The sequence below is a fragment of the Amblyomma maculatum genome, chromosome 8 (assembly GCF_055883805.1).
Source record: "Amblyomma maculatum isolate TAMU_Amacu chromosome 8, ASM5588380v1, whole genome shotgun sequence".
Classification (NCBI taxonomy): Eukaryota; Metazoa; Arthropoda; class Arachnida; order Ixodida; family Ixodidae; genus Amblyomma; species Amblyomma maculatum.
Window position 1 is genome coordinate 5,793,873 of NC_139351.1, and position 20,042 is coordinate 5,813,914.

The window sequence follows — 20,042 nt, forward strand, 5'->3', positions numbered from 1 at the left end:
GTCCCTGTGGCGCAGTGGATAGCGCGTTGGACTTCTAATCCAAAGGTCCCGGGTTCGAATCCCGGCAGGGATGATGCTGTCGATTGAGATGGCTAACCTTTTACCAGGCAAATGCTCGTAAATTCGTACCATACCGGTTTCATGATTTGCAGTAGGAATACCTAATTGTGGCACTTTTCGCTTTTGATTGCGCCTGATTCCGGCGCTCTTCATAGGCAGAAGACGTTCGCTGCCATTTAGTTCGAACTTATTGTTATACGAGATAGAGCGGAAAGCCGTGCAAAACTCGGTATGCGCGCTTCGCGTAGTTTCTCCCCACTCTCGACGACTAAATTGCCCATGTGATAATTCAGTAGCCTTAAGTGTAATGAAAAACGTTCCAGGAATATAAGAGAAGCTTTGTAAACAGGAAAAAAAAAAGGAATTTGCTGAAAATTTCTAAAACTGCATCAAACTCTTCACAACAATGTCCAGCTAATCAACACCACTTTGGGAGTCTTTGTCCCTATCAGTGGGAATTTTCGGTCATTATTTTGCGAAACAATCGACGGGCATTTATTACTTTAGTTTGGAGGCAGTTCAATCAGTCAATCAATTAGTTACATTTTATTACCGTGAAGAGCCCGTTAGAAGCATTTTACAAGGGTTAAAATGTTGGGCCAGCAGACGAAGCTATTTTAAGCCCATCCAATACATATCGATATAAAGCAGTGGAGAAGCGCTTAAGGGATGCATTATGGAACACTTCGAAAATATTGTAGACACGCTGAGCCTAGTCGTAAAGCATAACAAGGATCAAGGACAACAAAAAATCTAATAAATGTGTAGCAATTAAAATAGCCATACAGATACACGGATATTTAAATTACGCCAAATGCATAAATAAAGAAAGAGACGGAAAAACAGTTTAAATCAGCCAAAAAGAAGAACACAGAAACACGCATGTTCGGCAGAAGTTGGAATGAAAGCATTGTCACCGATTTGATTCCGTGTTATAATAAAGCAAATTTTCCGAAGTAGAATCTAGACGGAATGAGAACTGGTTCATCGTGTTAGGTTTAAGTGAAACAGTATTTCATAATTTGTGACACTCTACTGCATAATTTGCTGGCCGTGAAAGGTTCGAGTATTATGGAGACCGAAGCTTGCAAGCATTGATTTCTGTTATTGTTTAACGGGTATAACAAATAATTTCATCGGAAGTTGATAAACATTAAGAATAATAGCATTTACTGCATGGCAGACTTTCGTTTAAAACTCGAGAGTAGCATCAGAATCACGCCAGCAAATATATATTGAAGCGAAAATATTCGCAAAAACGAACAACTTCAAACCCACCGGCTTTTCACAAAACACGTTCAAGATAACCAGATTTTCCTTCAAAAGCATTGTCGATGTTTCGCTGACGCACTCTTCCCCCTTGTTCCTAATATGGTATGCTTTTAGCAGTTCTCATGCTGTCTTGTCACGACCCCTTCCCAAAATCTTAGCATCATTCAGATGTGGGTCACAAGCCTCACAGTCTGCGCAATTCTCAGCAAAATTGCTTCCTTCGCACCGTTGTGCACGCAAATCACCCTTTACCCAGTAATTGACAAAACGCCCTATTTTCATATGTCGGCCTTCCAGCATGTTAACAGAATCTCATATTTGACTCCAGTACAGCAGTTGACAAGCTTCTTAGCATTGTTTTTATTGCAACCATTCTTTTTTCTGCACAGGAAATGCGTGAGCGAAGTCGAGAGAGTTTTTTTGAGGCTGAAAACACCACTGGAATGCCATGTCGGGTTCCCACCTTCTTCTCATGATGAGCAACCTTGTGGAGATACGAAATCACAACTGCTTTGGCCGTGTTCTTTTCCAGTGAGCTCTGTTACCCAACCAAGGCTTGTTTTCATTCTTTTTTTTTTTTTTTTTTTTTTTGCAGAAGGGCCCCCTAGCAGGTACAATGGCCGCGCTGGGGTACCCGGCGAAGAGTGCCGATGCCTTTCTTATCAAAACTGGAATGAGTGCAGACCCCAGACACAGGCTCGCGACAGGTCTGTTCATAATTTTTGCCCTGTAAAGGGACGTGAGCAAAGTAGAGTTTTGGGCCACTTAGTTGGACATGATTTACAGGAAGGCTTAGAGCGAGAACAGACGAGGACAAGCTTAGCGCTCGTACTGTGTGCCCCTCTTGTCCTCGTCCTTTCTCGCGCTAAGCCTCTCTGTAAATCGTGTAACGGGACTTCGTGCTTAAAAACAAGCCCATTCCGATAATGCTGAAAGCGTGCAGAATATTATGCACCAAGTGTCGACTTTGCTCACGCATTTGTGAGCAGAAAAAAGAGTGGTTGTATTAAGAAGCATGCTAAGAAGTTAGCCAACTGCTCTACTGGAGTAGTATATGAGATTCCATTAACATTCGGGAAGGCCTACATATGCCAAATAGGCCGCTGTGTTAATTACGGGGCAAAGGGATGATTTGCGTGCACAATGGTGCGGAGGAACCAATTCAGCGCAGCATTGAGCGGATTGCGGGGTGTTTAAGCCACGGCTGAATGAGACTAAGATAATGGGAAGGGTTCGTGAGAGAACGGAACGAAAACTGCTAGAAGCATACCATATTAGAAAGAAGGGAGAAGAGTACGTCAGCGAAACATCGATAAGTATTTTGAAGGAAAATTATGTTGAAAGTGTTTTGTGAAAAGTGGGTGGGTTTGAAGTTGTTTGTATCTGCGCATATCTTCGCTTCCCTATATATTTGCTGGCATGGTCGCAAATAAAATAGATGAGAGTAAGCACTTGTCCTATCATTTTTTTTTTCACTCAGGGTGTATTTTTTTGTGCGTTTGTTCTTCCGTTTCAAAGCTAGAAACCATACATGCGTGGATACATGTAAGCGGCAAATTAGAAGAAAAAGTTGAACATCTTGTACACGAATGTGATGGTATCTATCCGCATGTCAATGCAGGTGCAGTCATCTCCACCCCCCCCCCCCCCCCCCGCCCCTTCCCCAGGCCTTAGGGCTTGTGGACAACAGTGGTCGGACAAATGATCCTGTGGTGCAAGTTAGCAAAAAAGTAATTGGAATTTTGGTGGCTTAAAAGCAGAAATTTAGACATAGACTATAAGGATAGCCTATACGGTTAGGACGTCATCATAGAAGGTGAAGCCGATATCTTTGCGTTTTAAGAGCTTTTGGACTAAGTTTAGCATGGCGATGTTGAATAACCCTGGAGAGACTACAGATCCTTGCGGTATATCTTTGTTGGACATGCGTACCGCATACGACCGGATTTGTCCCATTCCTATGGTTCACGTAGCTAAAGATTCCTCCTGGCAGTTAAGGTTTTTATATCTTGATTTGGGGGCCGATATTATCAAATGCACCTTACAGATCTAGAGCCACGAAGAAGCTTTCGCCCTGTTTGGAAGTGGTGTCCATGACTTCTTTTAAGATGATTTTTGTCTCTTATTCCTTTTTGTTTTTTATTGCTCTAATCCTCACAATACTTACTCAACTAAGGCTGCTGTTAAGACGCCACAAACCGATGCAGCTCTTTATAGAATATACATTGTGGATGAAGTTCCAGAAACTATCACGCATGAAGGGACGTGATAGCCGATTGCGGAGAAAGCTTGAAATGGTCAATTGTACTGGCGCATTCAACGTCATTAGTCTTCTCGATGGTCGGCGTTACTTTTGCGAACTAGGCCACAAATTTGAGTAGGCGTGTTACTACAGGCCTGCAGTAAGTGAATTCTTATGGTGTTGTCACAATAAAAATGCCACTTCCTTCTTTTCGATCCTGTTGATGTCCGTGCGGCAAAAAGGCCTCTTTATTTCTTCGACATAGGCGAGGACGGTCTCGTCTGAGGATTGTGTTTTTGAGTGGGAAGTTTTCAAAATCTTCTTCCTAAATGTGTCGCCTTCCTTCAGCAAAGCTTCACGATTTTCATTTCAAATCCCGGCAGATCTCTGCGGTACGAAGTGAAGTTGCCTTATCTTCGCTTCATCATGGAGGGGAATTTTGCTACACATTAGGAAAGGTCAAGCCAGTCTTCCACATCATCACGGGGCTGTTCGTGGAGAGTGGGGAACTCATGGAGATATAGAAAACCATAAGCGTTGTCTTTTTCGTTGATTTTTCATCTTTGAGGATTTCTTGCTTTCTGGACCAAGCAGAATTTCGGAAAGGGTACTCTACTATCGATTGTATCCATACCATCAAGTGATAGAAGAATGTTTGGAATATAACCAGCACTCATGTATAGCATTCATTGATTACCAAAAAGCATTTGATTCTGTCGAAACGTCGGCACTCATGCAGGCATTGCGAAATCAGTGTGGATTTGCCGTATGTGAAAGTACTGGAAGGTACCTATAGAGGCTGCACACTAACCATAGTTCTGGGTAAAGAACGAAATAAATTCCAATAAAGAATGGCTTTAGGAGAGGAGACGCGATTTCCCCAGTACTATTCACAGCTTCCTTAGAGGATGTATATAGGGACTTAGAACGGGAGCAATTAGGGATAAAGGTTGATGGAGAATACATCAGTAATTTGCTAATCGCTGACATTGTTTTGATATGTAACTCAGGCAATGAACTGCAATGAATAACTGATGATTTAGACATGAAAAGGCAGGTCTAAAACGCAATATGCAGAAGTCTAAGGTATTGTTCAACAGTCTCGGGAAGGAACAGCAGTTTACAATAGGTAGCTAAGTCTGCTAAATGGGTACCTAGCTCATGGAACTAGGAGTATTCAACGGCTATAACTAACACAGCGAAGCGGCCGCATTCTTTCAGAAAGTCAGGCTAGCACAATCCAAGGTAGGAAGGCATGTACTAACAAGACTTGGTCACCGAGACGCGATAAGGGAGATCTAAAACTTGACTGACATACCACAAAAGATTATTGAAACGTTCGTGGTCAGCCCTATACCAAAAACATGAGCCCCTTGCACAACACAGGGAGGAGAGAGGATAGGGCAAGAGCTCTAGGCCGAAGCCTAGCAAAGAAATCAAATGTCCTCTACGTGGATGCTTCCACGTACAGAGACAGAAAAGCAGCGATCATAGCCGTCGTTAACAACGAGGGAAAAGGAATATCCTGCATGTCCATTATGACCGGGGATATAAACACGGTGGAGGAGGTGGCAATAGCTTAACCATGACGAAAGAAAGCAGAAACAACTAGAGCTATACAATAGTAACAGACTCACAGGCCGCATGCAGAAGCTTCCTAAGGGGAAGGATAAGCAGGCAGGCCGGCACACTCCTCAGGGAAGCGCTAAAACTCAAAAACAAGCTGAATGTGGTATGGGCACCTGGGCACGAAGGAGTGGAGGGAAGCCTTAAAGTCGACGCGATAGTTCGAGGTTACACAAACCGAGCTAGCGACGACAAGGGGGAAACGAACACTACTCCCAACAGTAACGGAGAACTCACCATGTTTTGGAAGTTAGGAAGCCGTAAATACCCGCTTCCCCACAAGACACTCACAAGACATCAAGCAACTAACTGGAGGCGGCTACAAACAAGCTCATACCCAAGTCGCTGCATATACAGTAAGATTTGGCCTACGCAATACACTCCAGAATGCGAGTGGTGCGGAGACCCTCTACAACTCCACATGGGGCTGTCGGGCGTGCCCGATAGAGCCCAAAATAACAAACCTGTCATTCGAGCAGTTGGAAGGGCTTCTGTTCAGCTCCGACCCGCAAGATCAGAAGATTAGCTATGTTGAGCGGACCGAAGAGGCAGCAAGAACCAATGGGATCCTGTACCTAGAAAACCACCTGCAGCTCAAGACCCCAACCCCCAAACCCCTTCCCATTTTGAAAAAGAAAAGAAAAAAAAAAAGGTTTTATACTACTGCTACTACTACCAGTAACCAACCAGCCTGTTCCATGACTCTGGTGTCTGAATACAAGTGGCGAGGAGGGTGGGACGCACGCCTGGCGTCTTAGATGACAACCGTCGGGACGCTACCGGTGTTCTTGTCGGACAGCGGCCATTTCGAGGTGTGCCTGGAACGTTTCGAGTTATTCGCTTTTACCAAAGACATCAAGGATGAGAAGAAACTGCAAGTGTGCTTAACTGCTATCGGTGAGAAAGCTCACGTCACTGTCCGCAGCTTGCTGTTGCCGACGGCACCCGCCAGGTCTTCTTTCAAGGAAGTCTAAGTGCACTGAGGAAAGCACTACGCTCCCAGACCGTCGCTTGTTACCGAATGATATCGGTTCAGTCAGCGGCAGCTGAGTTCGGGCTTCACAGTCCAGTTGAATAAACTTGCGCCAGCCTGTGAATTCAGAACATTTCGGAAGTTCAGCGGGACCGGCTCGTCGCGGAATTACGCTCCGAAGCTATTGCTGGCGACTGCTGACACTTCCAGACGAAGAAATAACCTGGGAACATACCTGTAGCATTGCCGTAGCCATCGAAAGAAGATATACTACGAGTCGCCACTTTTAGTTTTTATTATTTGTCAGCTTTTTATTTTTATTATGTAGCAGTTGAAATTTTATTATTCTTTATTGTCTCATTGTTTTATTCATTGATAATTAATTAACAGTTAAGGCTTACCTAATAAATAGCAGTCACCCATCACAGTTTGATCTATTACGTAGCACTTAACTACCAAGTACAGGTCGTTTTTCTTTCCACGTTCCGAAAAATTCGAATAACTCATAAAAAAAAAAAAACGCGAGCCAAAACTAAGGTGTTAAGCTGGCTTTTCGACCGAACCAGCTCTTTAGGCTTCCCGTGAAAACTGATCTCGTGTGATCGAAAAATGAGGCTCTTTCAACGATGGGAAACGCCCCGTAGCAGGTGCTGCAGCCGACTTGGAGACCGGCCCGCTTGGAAAGCAATAAAGCTTGCAGGGATACCTTTGAAAGGCGAGGTGCATTCCATTCATTTTTCATGCGCACACTCCAGCAATTTGATGAGGGACAGCCTGGAAAGTGACTGCCATGGTGTGGTTGCACTTAGCCCCTCTTTCACTTTGCGGAGCGATTGATTCAATTAAGCAAACTTGTTAATCTCTGCTGCGCCTCCTGCCGCTGCTAAAGTTATCAGACAACTGATCTCAATTTTAATAAGCCCTCTGTGGCTCTGATATATATAAATGTTTTCGTTTTTTCCCCAATGCCTGAGAGAAAGCTGTCATTAAATCCAAACGTACTTTCATGCCATTTCACCTGTCTCTTCTGGTAAGTGTAGAGACGAAGCAGCAACCTATTTCCCATCCTCGCTTACCCATGCAGCCGTGCACTCTAGAAAACACAAGCATCTGTATTTCGGGGCGCAAGATTATTGCGGTGACCACGCAGCCCTGTTTTCTTTCCTCATGGCTCGGTGGAGATGGAAAGGAGATGGACGTCACATGAGGCTCAGAGGAATTAAATAGTGATGAAAACACTACATAAATTACATCATCATCATCATCATCATCAATCTGGTTATACTCACTGCAGGGCGAAGACCTCTCCCATATTCCTCCAATTACCCCGATCCTGTGCTATAGTTGCAACCACCCGACCCTTGCGAGCTTTAATTCCATCCACCCAACTAGCTTTTTGCCGCCCTATGCTACACTTGTGTTTTCCAATTGGTTACTTTTAGAGACCATCGGTTATCCTCTCTTCACACTACATGTCCTGCCCATGCCCATTTCTTATTATTGATTTCGACTAAGTGGCCAGTAACTTCAGTTTTTTCTCTGACCCACTCTGCACGCTTCCTATCTCTTAATGTTACCCCAACCATTTTCCCTTCAATACTTCTCTGCGTTGTCCTGAACTTAAGCAGAACCCTTTTTGTTAACCTCCCCGTTTAAGCCCCATAGGTGAGCACTGGTAAGATGCGACGGTTGCATACTTTCCTCTTGGATGATGCCGACAAGCTACAAGCCATAACCTGCGAATACTTACCTAATGCGTTCCATCCCAATCTTATTCTCCTTGTTATTTCCCTTTCCTGTTCCGAATCTGCGGTTACTACTTGCCCTAAGTAGACATATTCGATACTACTTCCAGTGCTTCACTACATAAGGTAAACTGCTCTTCTTTCCCGAGGCTGTCGAATATTACCTTAGCCTTCAGCATATTGATTTTTAGGCTTAACTTTCTGATTTTCTTGTCTATAGGTTATCATCCATTCTTTGCAGTTAATCTCCTGACATAGTTTTCAAGTGCAACAGCGCAACGGCACGAGGCCACAGAACAAGAAACGATTCGTGCCATTGCGCTGTCGCACTCGAAAACTATGTCTGACCAACGTGCCCATCAGTTATTGTTGTAATCTCCTGAGTTACTTCGCAAGGCAGTGTCACCAGCGAATCGCTGATTACTGAGGTATTCACCATCGACCCTTATCCCTAACTGCTCCAATTCCATGTTTCTGAATACGCCCTATAAGCGAGCTCTAATGCCCGCGTGTAAGAGGAATTTAGTTCGAATTCCGGTGGTGCGAGGATTAAAAAAATAAAGAGCACTGCAGAATCTGCATTGGAGTAATGCGAAAGCACGGATGCTGCTGTTGGTTGCTTCTGGTTGCTTCTAGTCGTTTAATTCATTTCTTGTTTACCCATTTTATTCTTTGGTACTTTCAAATTGCGCGCTAATCTCTTCCTATGCCCTTTTTCGGCTCTGCTTCCGATTGCGTGATGTCACATTCTTGACGTCACATTAATTTAATATTCTTTACCCATTTTAGTATTCGGTACTTTCAAATTGCGCGCGAATCCCTTCTTATGCCCTTTTTCGGCTCTACTTCCGGTTGCATGACGTCCTATTCTTGACGTTACCTTAATAGACTGCCTTAATTAACTACTTTAGTCTTTGGTATTTTAACATTCGTGCCAATCCCTTCCTATGCCCGTTTTTAGCTCAATTTCAGGTTGGGTCACGTCACATCCTTCACGTCACCTTAATTGACTGATTTAAATAACTATTTTAGTATCTTATACATTAAAATGTAGCGCCAAGCCATTTGTTATAAGAGCATTGCTTTTATATTTTCTGCCTCTAATTAGTTACCTAATTAACCTATTCACCTAATTATTTTGCGGACACAACATTACCTCACCCTCTATCGATAGAGACCATTCAGTGACCTCTACGGCTTCTCAATTACTCACAACTGATGCGCACACGATTTTTGCTGACCGGTCGGCGGCCTCGGCCTCCGGACGCGGTATGAAGACGAAGCCTCTGGAATCGGTCTGCGGACAGAAATCTTTGCACATACGAAGTAATGCTTTCGCAATCAAGATATCCGTGTGTCGATGGAGTTGCCTGAACAGGTTTGCGGTGCGGCTTGAGGCCGGAGACGACCTCTGGAAACGCACTCCATCACCAGAACAGGATTTGGCCACCCGGGTGCTGTAATTGACCATAAACTCCTATGAAACTCTAATAACTGTAACTCGTTAAGTCCTAGAAAATAAACTTCTTGCACAATTCGCAGTGCTGCAAATAGCTTCGTGACTTTTGAAGCATGTCTGGGCAGATCCCCGGAGTACACTTTCTTAAGCTTCCCATCGTTGTTCCTAGGGTTTAATATCGCCATGCTTTAGAAGAGTTCAAGGCAACCTTTCACATCTTCGACAAGCCGTTATTGGACGGTGGGGGCTTGTGGGCTGAAAGAAAACCACGCGCGGTTTCTGTTCGACGGGCGCCATCTCCGGTTGTACGCACGTACTTTATGTTGACAAGATTGTGTACGTTCACCACATGTCACGTGGGGGTGACAGGGCTTTGGGCACAGAAGAAGCGACAGGCGCAGCAGCACTGAAATCAACATTTTATTATGCCTGACTTGCGCTACCAAAAAACTAAGCAACCAGGCGTAGGCGATAACCGCACGCATGCTCGACGACCAAATGCCCGTTGCACTCGTCAGTGCACAACTTAAAGTGGACGAAGAATCATTCAGATAAAGTTGCTAAAGGTGACTAGCAGAGCACAGAAGATTCTGGAAAAGACGCGAGTGGCTGCTATCAATATATATACATTTCTGCTCACTTTGTGCGATATGGAAGATGATAAAGCCGCACCAAGGCCGCACCTCGGCGACACTGGGCGTAAATAAACAAAGGACACATATAAATTCTCTCCTGTACATGCCAAGTGATAAGGCCGCACGCAAGCGGCTGGCATGAGCAACAAATAATGACAACAAGGGTTCGCGGTCATATATTTGTAAAAACATGATATTCTTAAGCAATTGTAGGTTAAACATGACCAGTTAAATATGGTGACTGTAACCGATCATTCTGCTCATTGTTTTGGTGTGTGGTTTTCAATAGTTAAATTTTGAGAAAGGTGCGCTACATAACGCGATAAATAAAGCTGTCAAGTGCATTCCTGTGCGTGGATTTGAGTAGAAGCGTGCAATGAGCACAGCTGTCGTTTCTTAGCTCGGCTCCACGCGGCTGTCAGTAAAAGGGACAAAAGGAGATCAATGCTATTGTGTGCACCGGCTAGGCGCATAATGATAAGCATCATCTGGCTAGTCTCTGTCAAACGTAATACGTGCAAGGAAAAAAGTGATGCGTGGCAAGGAAGGCAGTCGTGCATGTTCTTGCGTGCCACTATATGTAATCTGTTCCTTACTGCTAAAGTGTGGTACGTGATGAATGTGCTCAGTGCTTCGAGGACAAACATACAAAAACTTCACCGTGTTTTTGCCGTTTTCATTTGGGCGTCCACCTGGGAAAGGACGAGCCGAAAAATTTGTTTCTTTCCGTACAAAAAGGAGGGCTTGGTCTGGCGCATTTATTTTCGCGACAAGTTGTCTCGCGTTTCATGTACCTTCGTGATCAAAATGATGTCTTCCTCAGAACAGTAATCCAAGTTCGGCTTGGTCGACTCCTTCCTAATTTTCTTGTCAGTTCGTGTCTCAATGTAGGTGGTACAGTAAAAGGTTACTTGCGAGAAGTGGTGCTCGCGTACAGATTGCTGCATGTGCGCTTTTCCATGGAGTATTTGTGCAATGTTAAGCGGAAAACATTGGATGCGGACCTAGTGGACACAATGCTTCCTGTACCGATATACCGTTTGTCGCACTGTCCAGGCCCAGGAGATGATGTACTCAAGAGAGTTAAGAAGATGCAAATATCACCACCAGTCAAATCATTTTTCTTTAAACTCCACACTAGCACATTAGCAGTCAAAACATGGATGCACGCTAAAGGCCTGTTCGTCCTTTGGTCAACAAACTGTTTCTTGTGTAACAGACCAGAGACGATAGAACACGTGTTTTTGGACTGTTGGGATGCCATTTTTTTCTGGGATGTGCTTCAGAGAACTTAAAAAAAAAGAGCTACCTCTAGATGCATATGGCATATGATTTTTACCTTTTCCTATACAGAGGAGTTTCCCTTTGATACAATAATGCTCATGGGCCTCCACAGCTTGTGGAAAACTAGAATGCAGTTTAACAATGCAGATATACAAGTCAATCCTGTACGAGAACATTTCATACACAGTGTTGTGCGGTTCAGGGAAGTGCATATGACACTCCCCGAGCAGCCACAATGGATTCATGTGCTTGACAGTTTGGTAAAACTGAAAAAGTTTTAACCCGCCGTGTCACGTGAAAGTGAGCTGGCACATTTTATTGTTCATCGTCTTGTTTTGAATGTCCAAGTGTCACCCGTTAATAATTAAGGGGGTATTATTAACGATGCGCCCTTAACGGTGCGCACACTCCCAGACACCCTTTGAGTGAGTGGGGGTAGCTGTTCCGGTCGCAAAGGAGATGCCCTCGACCTGCGTGGCAAACTCAGCCGGAATCCAACTACCTTGTAGTGACAGAGGGGGGTGGTCGTTTGGTGCCCAGCTGTCGCCGGTTCAAACCAGAGTAAGGATCGGAGTCAGAAGTAACAAAGAAAACACAATTTATGCACAGCAAGAGACGATACAAAGGAATACACAAGATCACTTGAAATGCACAGACGAGAGGTTCACAGAATACAAACGCTAAGCATGCAATTACACAGGTATACAATAACGTAGAGGCTTTACAACAGATGAAACACGAGAGAGTACATAAACAAACACCAAATTGTTCACCGGGCACTGTTGCAGTCCGACGCCTCAAGAGTCACGATGTGGCCGCCATACGAGACGAGCGCCGCTCCCTTGAAAGTCCGTGGGCTTGCCAGCAGCGGGTGATCCCCGGGAGTCCAGCCGAAGAACAGGCGAACACGTCGCAAAACACGGACGAACTGAGTGACTGGCTGACTCAACAAGCGGTGCGGTCGCTTTAAATAGGGCGCGCCGCGTCTGTTTGTTAACACGCGCCAAAGCTAGCGCGCACACACACATAGCTTCGCTGGTTATAGCTCCCTCTTCTCCTCCCGTCGAGCCGCGCGTCGTCATTGGCTAGGTCCCATAGAGGATGCTAGAATTTTCTGGCTGATTCCAGTCCGATGAATCACCGTCTTCCCCGGACAAGGGGAAAGAGGGTGACAACAACGCGTACAAAGCTAGGCGCTCTCCCGCGCGGGGAAGGGGCTTTTCTCTCCATGCTCTCCACGCGACGCCGCGCGCGCCTAGCGCTGTACCGGCTTGCTGAAAATGGGCGCCGATTTCGTGACACTGCCCCTCCCTTAAAGAATATTGTCCCACAATATTCACAACAACCACGAACATCGCGCGCACATGCATGCGCTCACAAATATATGGGGCAAATGACCATATCACACACATTGCACAAATTTCACAAATTGCAATAACACATTACGAAATTCACACATCAATGCCATGATGTTCACAAACATAGCACCACGCTGTCGTCAGATACACATACAAATCAACAACACACAGCTTTTCAAATGCGAAGCGCACGAACCTAAATTCTGAGCGTAATTACAGCCCGCGATCAGTGCGTGACACGCTTCTGTCCGCCAGAGATTCTGTCTTCGCTCTAGGCTCTCGCATTTGAGACGCTTCTATGTTCCCCGATCGGGCTACTGAAAATTCCCAGAGGCAGGACTTATCCTCTTGCAAATCACACAACCAATGTGCGCCGATAATTTCCCCTACAATCAGTAGCGCCGACGGATACACGGGAACCTGTGCCAACGCGCACAGACCAACAAAAAGAATCACTGTAATAGTGTTCTTTCCTAGGCACCGGTATTCCTTCCGCTGAAGGTGAAATATCCCAAGTAACGCCCCCATAAGTAGGACGAATACTTGGGCTGCCTGCATCAACGAAGGCCTAGGCATTGCTGACTTTATTTCCCGTGTTGTCTCTTTCTTTTCGGTTTCCTCCTGAGGTACCTCCATTTGCTTATTCTTGTCTCGAGGCTTTTCTTCCGGCTTCTCATGGCCTTGCTTTCCTCGCCTTGCCCTTTTCTTTTTAGATTCCTTGCAGCGCACAGGCGCGGGACCTTGATCAGGATCCTCGGGAAATGTCGCGCCCTTGATATTTCCCAACACTAAATCGTATATAGGGCGTTCCATGCACAGGGCTGTCAGTTTTCCAGAATAGTATGGCGTCTGCACTTCCAATTTTGCCTCAGGTAGCAGCTGAATTGAGCCGTCAATTAACCTCACAGGGCATTTCTCGCCAGTCAGATCATTCTCCTGAATCAAACTGCGTCTAACGATTACGGCACTGCTACCTGTATCTCGTAGCACAGAAACAGATTTTCCTTTTATCTTTCCCCTCGAAACCGGCATCCGATTCACCGCAGATCTAGGTTGTGCATGTACTACGGCGTTCACCACCCGGATTTTCTTGTCCTTCCGATTAACCCCTCTCTCTGCTTCCTCCTCCTCTTGGCCGTGCACCACGCGGACTTTCTTGCCGTTCTTAAGCTCAACAAAGCCATCGGCATCTTCTTCCTCTAGGCGATATTCCGACTCTGACGGAGTCCTCGCGCATGCCGCCTGCGGTGCTGCCTTGTCAGCGTCGGGACACGACATTGCTTTGTGGCCCTTCTGTCCGCATTTTCAACACGAGGATGGATTGTTGGTTGCGAGTTTGCGGCAGTTAGGTGCGATGTAGCCTAGTTGTCCACAGAGATAGCACCTCGGGGGTGACTTTACAATAGGTTGTGGCTGTCGGAATTCGGGCTTTCGAGGGGTTTCCAAATTTACAATTTTGCTCAAATTTTCGCCTCCCTGGGCTTCCAAATACTGGTCTGCGAGCTCCATCATTTCTTCCAGGTTATTCGCTTTTCTTTCTTTTAAATAAAGCGACAGACCAGGGTGACAGCTGCCCAGGAATTGCTCCTTAATTAGGAGTTCGCGAAGTGCGCCGTACTCTAGTTCAATTTTTGAGAGTTCAGTCCAGCGGTCGAAATAATGACTCAGTCGCGCAACATACTGTGTTGCTGTTTCACCGTCCATAGGTTTTCCAGTCCTGAACTTCTCACGAAACCCATCCGTTGTAAATCTAAACCTTTTAAGTAATGCAGTTTTCACTTTGTTATAGCTGCCTGCATCCTCAGGAGGAAGTCTTCCAAACACAATTAATGCTTCGCCGCTAAGACAAGTGCTCAAGATGGTAGCACATTCACTGTCTGTCCAATTAGCATTTATGGCGATCCTTTCGAAACGCAAGAGGAACGCGTCGAGATCGTCTCTTCTCTCATCGTATTTCGGGATCAATTTGCTTGCGTCTATCCGCAAGCTGCTATGTCCTTCACTGGAGCTATGCACTTCAGTTAAACCGTTGTTGTTCCCTGAGTTTTGGAGCTGAAGTTTCATAGTAAGTAATTCCTTTTCTCGCTGAAATTCCTCTTCACGCTCCTTTCGAGCCTTCTCTCTTTCTTCCTCGGCTTCCTTTCGAGCCCTCTCTCGTTCTTTTTCTGCTCTCTCTCGTTCCTTTTCTTCTCTCTCTCTTTCTTCTTTTTCTCTTTGGCTAACCCATTTGCGCAGTTCGGCACCGGACAACCCCAGCTGGGTGCCAGTCTCCACCAACTCTTTCAGATTCATATCTGAAGCGCGAACCGTCTGGGTGTAGCCTAAACACTGCTTAGCGAACTTCGCCTAAACGCTTCCGCGCGGCACTACCTCTCGCTATCGCTCTGCTGCTACACAGTTTACGACCTCTTCGTAAACTCTTCTAACTCGTTCTCCGTCCTCTAAGCTTGAGTGCACCAAACGTCCTGTCGCGAACGCCAGAATTAATTGTCACCCGTTAATAATTAAGGGGGTATTATTAACGATGCGCCCTTAACGGTGCGCACACTCCCAGACACCCTTTGAGTGAGTGGGGGTAGCTGTTCCGGTCGCAAAGGAGATGCCCTCGACCTGCGTGGCAAACTCAGCCGGAATCCAACTACCTTGTAGTGACAGAAGGGGGTGGTCGTTTGGTGCCCAGCTGTCGCCGGTTCAAACCAGAGTAAGGATCGGAGTCAGAAGTAACAAAGAAAACACAATTTATGCACAGCAAGAGACGATACAAAGGAATACACAAGATCACTTGAAATACATAGACGAGAGGTTCACAGAATACAAACGCTAAGCATGCAATTACACAGGTATACAATAACGTAGAGGCTTTACAACAGATGAAACACGAGAGAGTACATAAACAAACACCAAATTGTTCACCGGGCACTGTTGCAGTCCGACGCCTCAAGAGTCACGATGTGGCCGCCATACGAGACGAGCGCCGCTCCCTTGAAAGTCCGTGGGCTTGCCAGCAGCGGGTGATCCCCGGGAGTCCAGCCGAAGAACAGGCGAACACGTCGCAAAACACGGACGAACTGAGTGACTGACTTACTGGCTGACTCAACAAGCGGTGCGGTCGCTTTAAATAGGGCGCGCCGCGTCTGTTTGTTAACACGCGCCAAAGCTAGCGCGCACACACACATAGCTTCGCTGGTTATAGCTCCCTCTTCTCCTCCCGTCGAGCCGCGCGTCGTCATTGGCTAGGTCCCATAGAGTATGCTAGAATTTTCTGGCTGATTCCAGTCCGATGAATCACCGTCTTCCCCGGGCAAGGGGAAAGAGGGTGACAACGACGCGTACAAAGCTACGCGCTCTCCCGCGCGGGGAAGGGGCTTTTCTCTCCATGCTCTCCACGCGACGCCGCGCGCGCCTAGCGCTGTACCGGCTTGCTGAAAATGGGCGCCGATTTCGTGACACCAAGTCGGCAATAAAGAAAAAAAAGAAGTCCTTGTGGCGCAGTGGATAGCGCGTTGGACTTCTAATCCAAAGGTCCCGGGTTCGAATCCCGGCAGGGATGATGCTGTCGATTGAGATGGCTAACCTTTTACCAGGGACATGCTCGTAAATTCATACCATACCGGTTTCATGATTTGCAGTAGGAACACATAATTGTGGCACTTTTCGCTTTTGATTACGCGGCGCTCTTCATAGGCAGGAGACGTTCGCTGCCATTTAGTTCGAACTTATTGTTATACGAGATAGAGCGGAAAGCCGTGCAAAACTCGGTATGCGCGCTTCGCGTAGTTTCTCCCCACTCTCGACGACTAAATTGCCCAAGTGAGAATTCAGTAGCCTTAAGTGTAATGAAAAACGTTCCAGGAATATAAGAGAAGCTTTGTAAACAGGAAAAAAAAAAGGAATTTGCTGAAAATTTCTAAAACTGCATCAAACTCTTCACAGCAATGCCATGCCAATCACCACCGCTGTGTGAGTATTTGTCCCTATCAGTGGGACGTTTCAGTCTTTATTTTGTGAAACAATCGACGTGCATATATTTACAGCTTAATTCGAGGCGGTTCAGTCAGTCAATCACTAATTTACATTTCATTGCCACAAAGAGCCCGTTAGTGGCACTACACATAGGTTAAAATGGTAGGCCAGCAGACGAAGCTAGTGTAGACCCGTTTCTTATGTATATATATAATGTAAAGAAGACAAAGAAGAAACAACGCTGCGGCATCGCCATCACCATCGCTGGTCTCCGGCGCCCATCTCTCTCGCGCTGAAGCTGTGCCCTGCGGCTGGTATTCCGATCCTGCTGTGCCCGAATTACTGCCAGCGCTAGACATTCCAATCAACTATTAAATCCACATTTCACTTGGTGGAGGTGGATATTGGCAGGTGCCCATGGCAGAGGAGCATCACGCTAAGACCGCCTTTATTACTCCAGACGGACTATACGAATTTAATGTTATGCCGTTCGGACTCTGTAACGCCCCAGCCACATTTGAAAGAATGATGGACACTGTACTGCGCGGCCTGAAATGGAACATCTGTTTATGCTACCTCGATGACATCGTCGTCTTTTCAACCGACTTCCCGACCCACCTGATTCGACTTCGCCAGGTCTTGACCTGCCTAACCCGCGCCGGTCTTCAACTGAACCTCAAAAAGTGCCACTTCTGTGCCCGCCAGCTCACAATACTCGGACATATTGTGTGCAAAGATGGAGTTCTGCCTGATCCTGAGAAGCTCCGCGCCGTTGCTGACTTTCCGAAACCGACCACTTTGAAACAACTGCGAAGTTTCGTGGGCCTCTGCTCGTACTTTCGTCCTTTTGTCCGCAATTTCGCGACCATCATAGCCCCCCTTACACAGCTCTTAAAAAGCGCCCCTAACCTCCTCTCTTGGTCGGTAGCCTGCGATGATGCATTCGCGACGCTGCGCAATGTTCTGACGTCACCGCTAATCCTTCGCCATTACGGCCCTACTGCACCTACAGAACTTCACACCGATGCTAGTGGTGTCAGCCTCGGCGCCGTCCTCGCCCAGCGCAAGCCTGACTTCTCCGAATACGTTGTCGCCTACGCAAGCCGTGCTCTTACCAAAGCCGAGACCAACTACTCCGTTACCGAAAAGGAGTGGTTAGCAATCGTGAGGGCTATAGCGAAGTTCCGCATTTACTTATATGGCCACTCCTTCGATGTAGTTACAGATCATCACGCTCTCTGCTGGCTCGCGTCTCTCAAGGATCCGTCTGGCCGTCTCGGGCGCTGGGCTCTAAGGCTTCAGGAATACGAAATCCGTGTAGTGTACCGCTCTGGCAGCAAGCACTCTGACGCCGATGCTCTTTCTCGGTCACCGGTGCGTTTGCCTAACTCATCATCCCCTCCTCAAGCCTCTTTGTCAGCACTCACCATTGAGGATATGCCTTTCGAGCAACGACAAGATCCTTGGGTTTCTAACCTGCTAGATGTCCTTGGCACTACTTCCGTGGCTATGCATCCTGGGGCACTCCGCCGACAGGCCTCCCATTTTACCATTCGGGACGGCCTGGTCTACCGAAATAACTACAACTCAGACGGCAGAAAATGGCTTCTTGTCATTCCGCGCCACCTCCGCTCCGAGGTTTGTGCCCACCATCACACTGACTCGCAAAGCGCTCATGCCGGCGTCCTGAAAACCTATGATCGAATTCGTCAGAGGTATTACTGGCGGGGAAGGTACAATTTTGTACGTAGTTACATTCGCTCTTGTACCGCCTGTCAACAACGCAAGATTTCTCGTCACCCCAATGGCCCTCTCCAGCCTTTACCGTGTCCAGCTCGCCCGTTTGATCGCGTGGGGATCGACCTCTATGGTCCGCTACCATGCAGTGCCGCCGGTAATCGATGGATCATCACCGCCGCCGACCACCTGACCCGTTATGCGGACACTGCTGCACTTCCCGCGGCGACAGCCCGAGAGGTAGCCCATTTTCTTCTGCACCACTTCATTCTTCGACACGGCGCCCCTCGCGAACTACTGAGCGATAGAGGTCGTGTCTTTCTTTCCGAAGTAGTCCAACAGCTCCTGTCGTCTTGCAAATCGATACATCGGGCTACAACCGCGTACCACCCGCAAACCAACGGCCTCACGGAGCGTTTCAAACGTACGCTTGGGGACATGTTTGCAATGCATGTTACATCTGAATCTGGGAGCTCCAACTGGGACCAGGTACTGCCATTCGTAACATTCGCGTGCAACACTGCCACCCAAGCAACAACTGGTTTTTCGCCCTTCTTTCTCTTATACGGCCGTGAACCATCTTGTATTCTGGACACAATTTTGCCATGCCATCCAGATGTCTCTGAGTACAGTGCTTTGTCCGATATTGTACAGAAGGCTGAGGAATGCCGTCAGCTAGCTCGCACGTTTAACTCCAACACTCAAGGCTATCGCAAACATCAGCATGATAGCGATACCCCTGCTCCTACGTTCCTGGCCGACAGCTTCGTTGGGCTATGCGTTCCTGCCACCAGCAAACTAGAAACGAAATATTACGGACTTTATCGCGTCTTGGACCGCACATCCCCTGTTAACTACATCATCGAGCCAGTCACCCCTTCTTCCGACCACCGCCGCTGCGGCCGTGAGGTTTTCCATGTTAGCCGCCTCAAGCCGCATTACGCCCCTTTGGTTGTCTCCTCTCCGTGAGTCGCCAGGATGGCGACTTCTTCACGCGGGGGAAATGTAAAGAAGACGAAGAAGAAACAATGCTGTGGCATCGCCATCACCATCGCTGGTCTCCGGCGCCCATCTCTCTCGCGCTGAAGCTGCGCCCTGAGGCTGGTATTCCGATCCTGCTGTGCCCGAATTACTGCCAGCGCTAGACATTCCAATCAACTATTAAACCCAAATTTCAATATATATATATATATATATATATATATATATATATATATATATATATATATATTGTCACGTAGTGGTGACGAGGTCGACGACACAGATGAAGGGGTCGATGATTGCACTAAAGAAACTCTTCATTTGGGCTGACTTGCGCCCGCAAAAGAACTAAGAAACTCGGCGGCGGCGAAAGAAACAAACGTGCTCGTCGATCGTCGAACAAAGAATGCTCGTCACACTCAGCAACGCTCAATTTAAAGGCTGCACAGAAGAATCTAGATAACGTCGCAAACAGCTATCAGCATGGGCTGGAACATTGTGGAAAGACAAGCGAGCGGCCGGAACCTTCGAGACAGATCTCGGTGCGTCTTGCGCTACAACAAAACTGATAAAGGTGTGACTCGCGATATCGAGCAGTAACAAACAAAGATTACGGAACTGATACGCGGTCCAGAATCAGAGTGATAAGCCTGCATGCCGGCGGCTGTTAAAAAACAACAAATACTGTTTTGAAGGTTTCGCGGCAT

The 20,042-nt window shown here is 46.8% G+C and overlaps 2 non-coding genes across 2 annotated transcripts; both read left to right on the forward strand.

Annotated features, from left to right (window-relative positions):
• On the forward strand, positions 1–73 carry TRNAR-UCU (transfer RNA arginine (anticodon UCU)). Its single transcript has one exon. It is a non-coding gene; the product is annotated as a tRNA-Arg (tRNA).
• Positions 74–16,131: 16,058 nt separating this feature from the next.
• On the forward strand, positions 16,132–16,204 carry TRNAR-UCU (transfer RNA arginine (anticodon UCU)). Its single transcript has one exon. It is a non-coding gene; the product is annotated as a tRNA-Arg (tRNA).
• Positions 16,205–20,042: the final 3,838 nt, after the last annotated feature.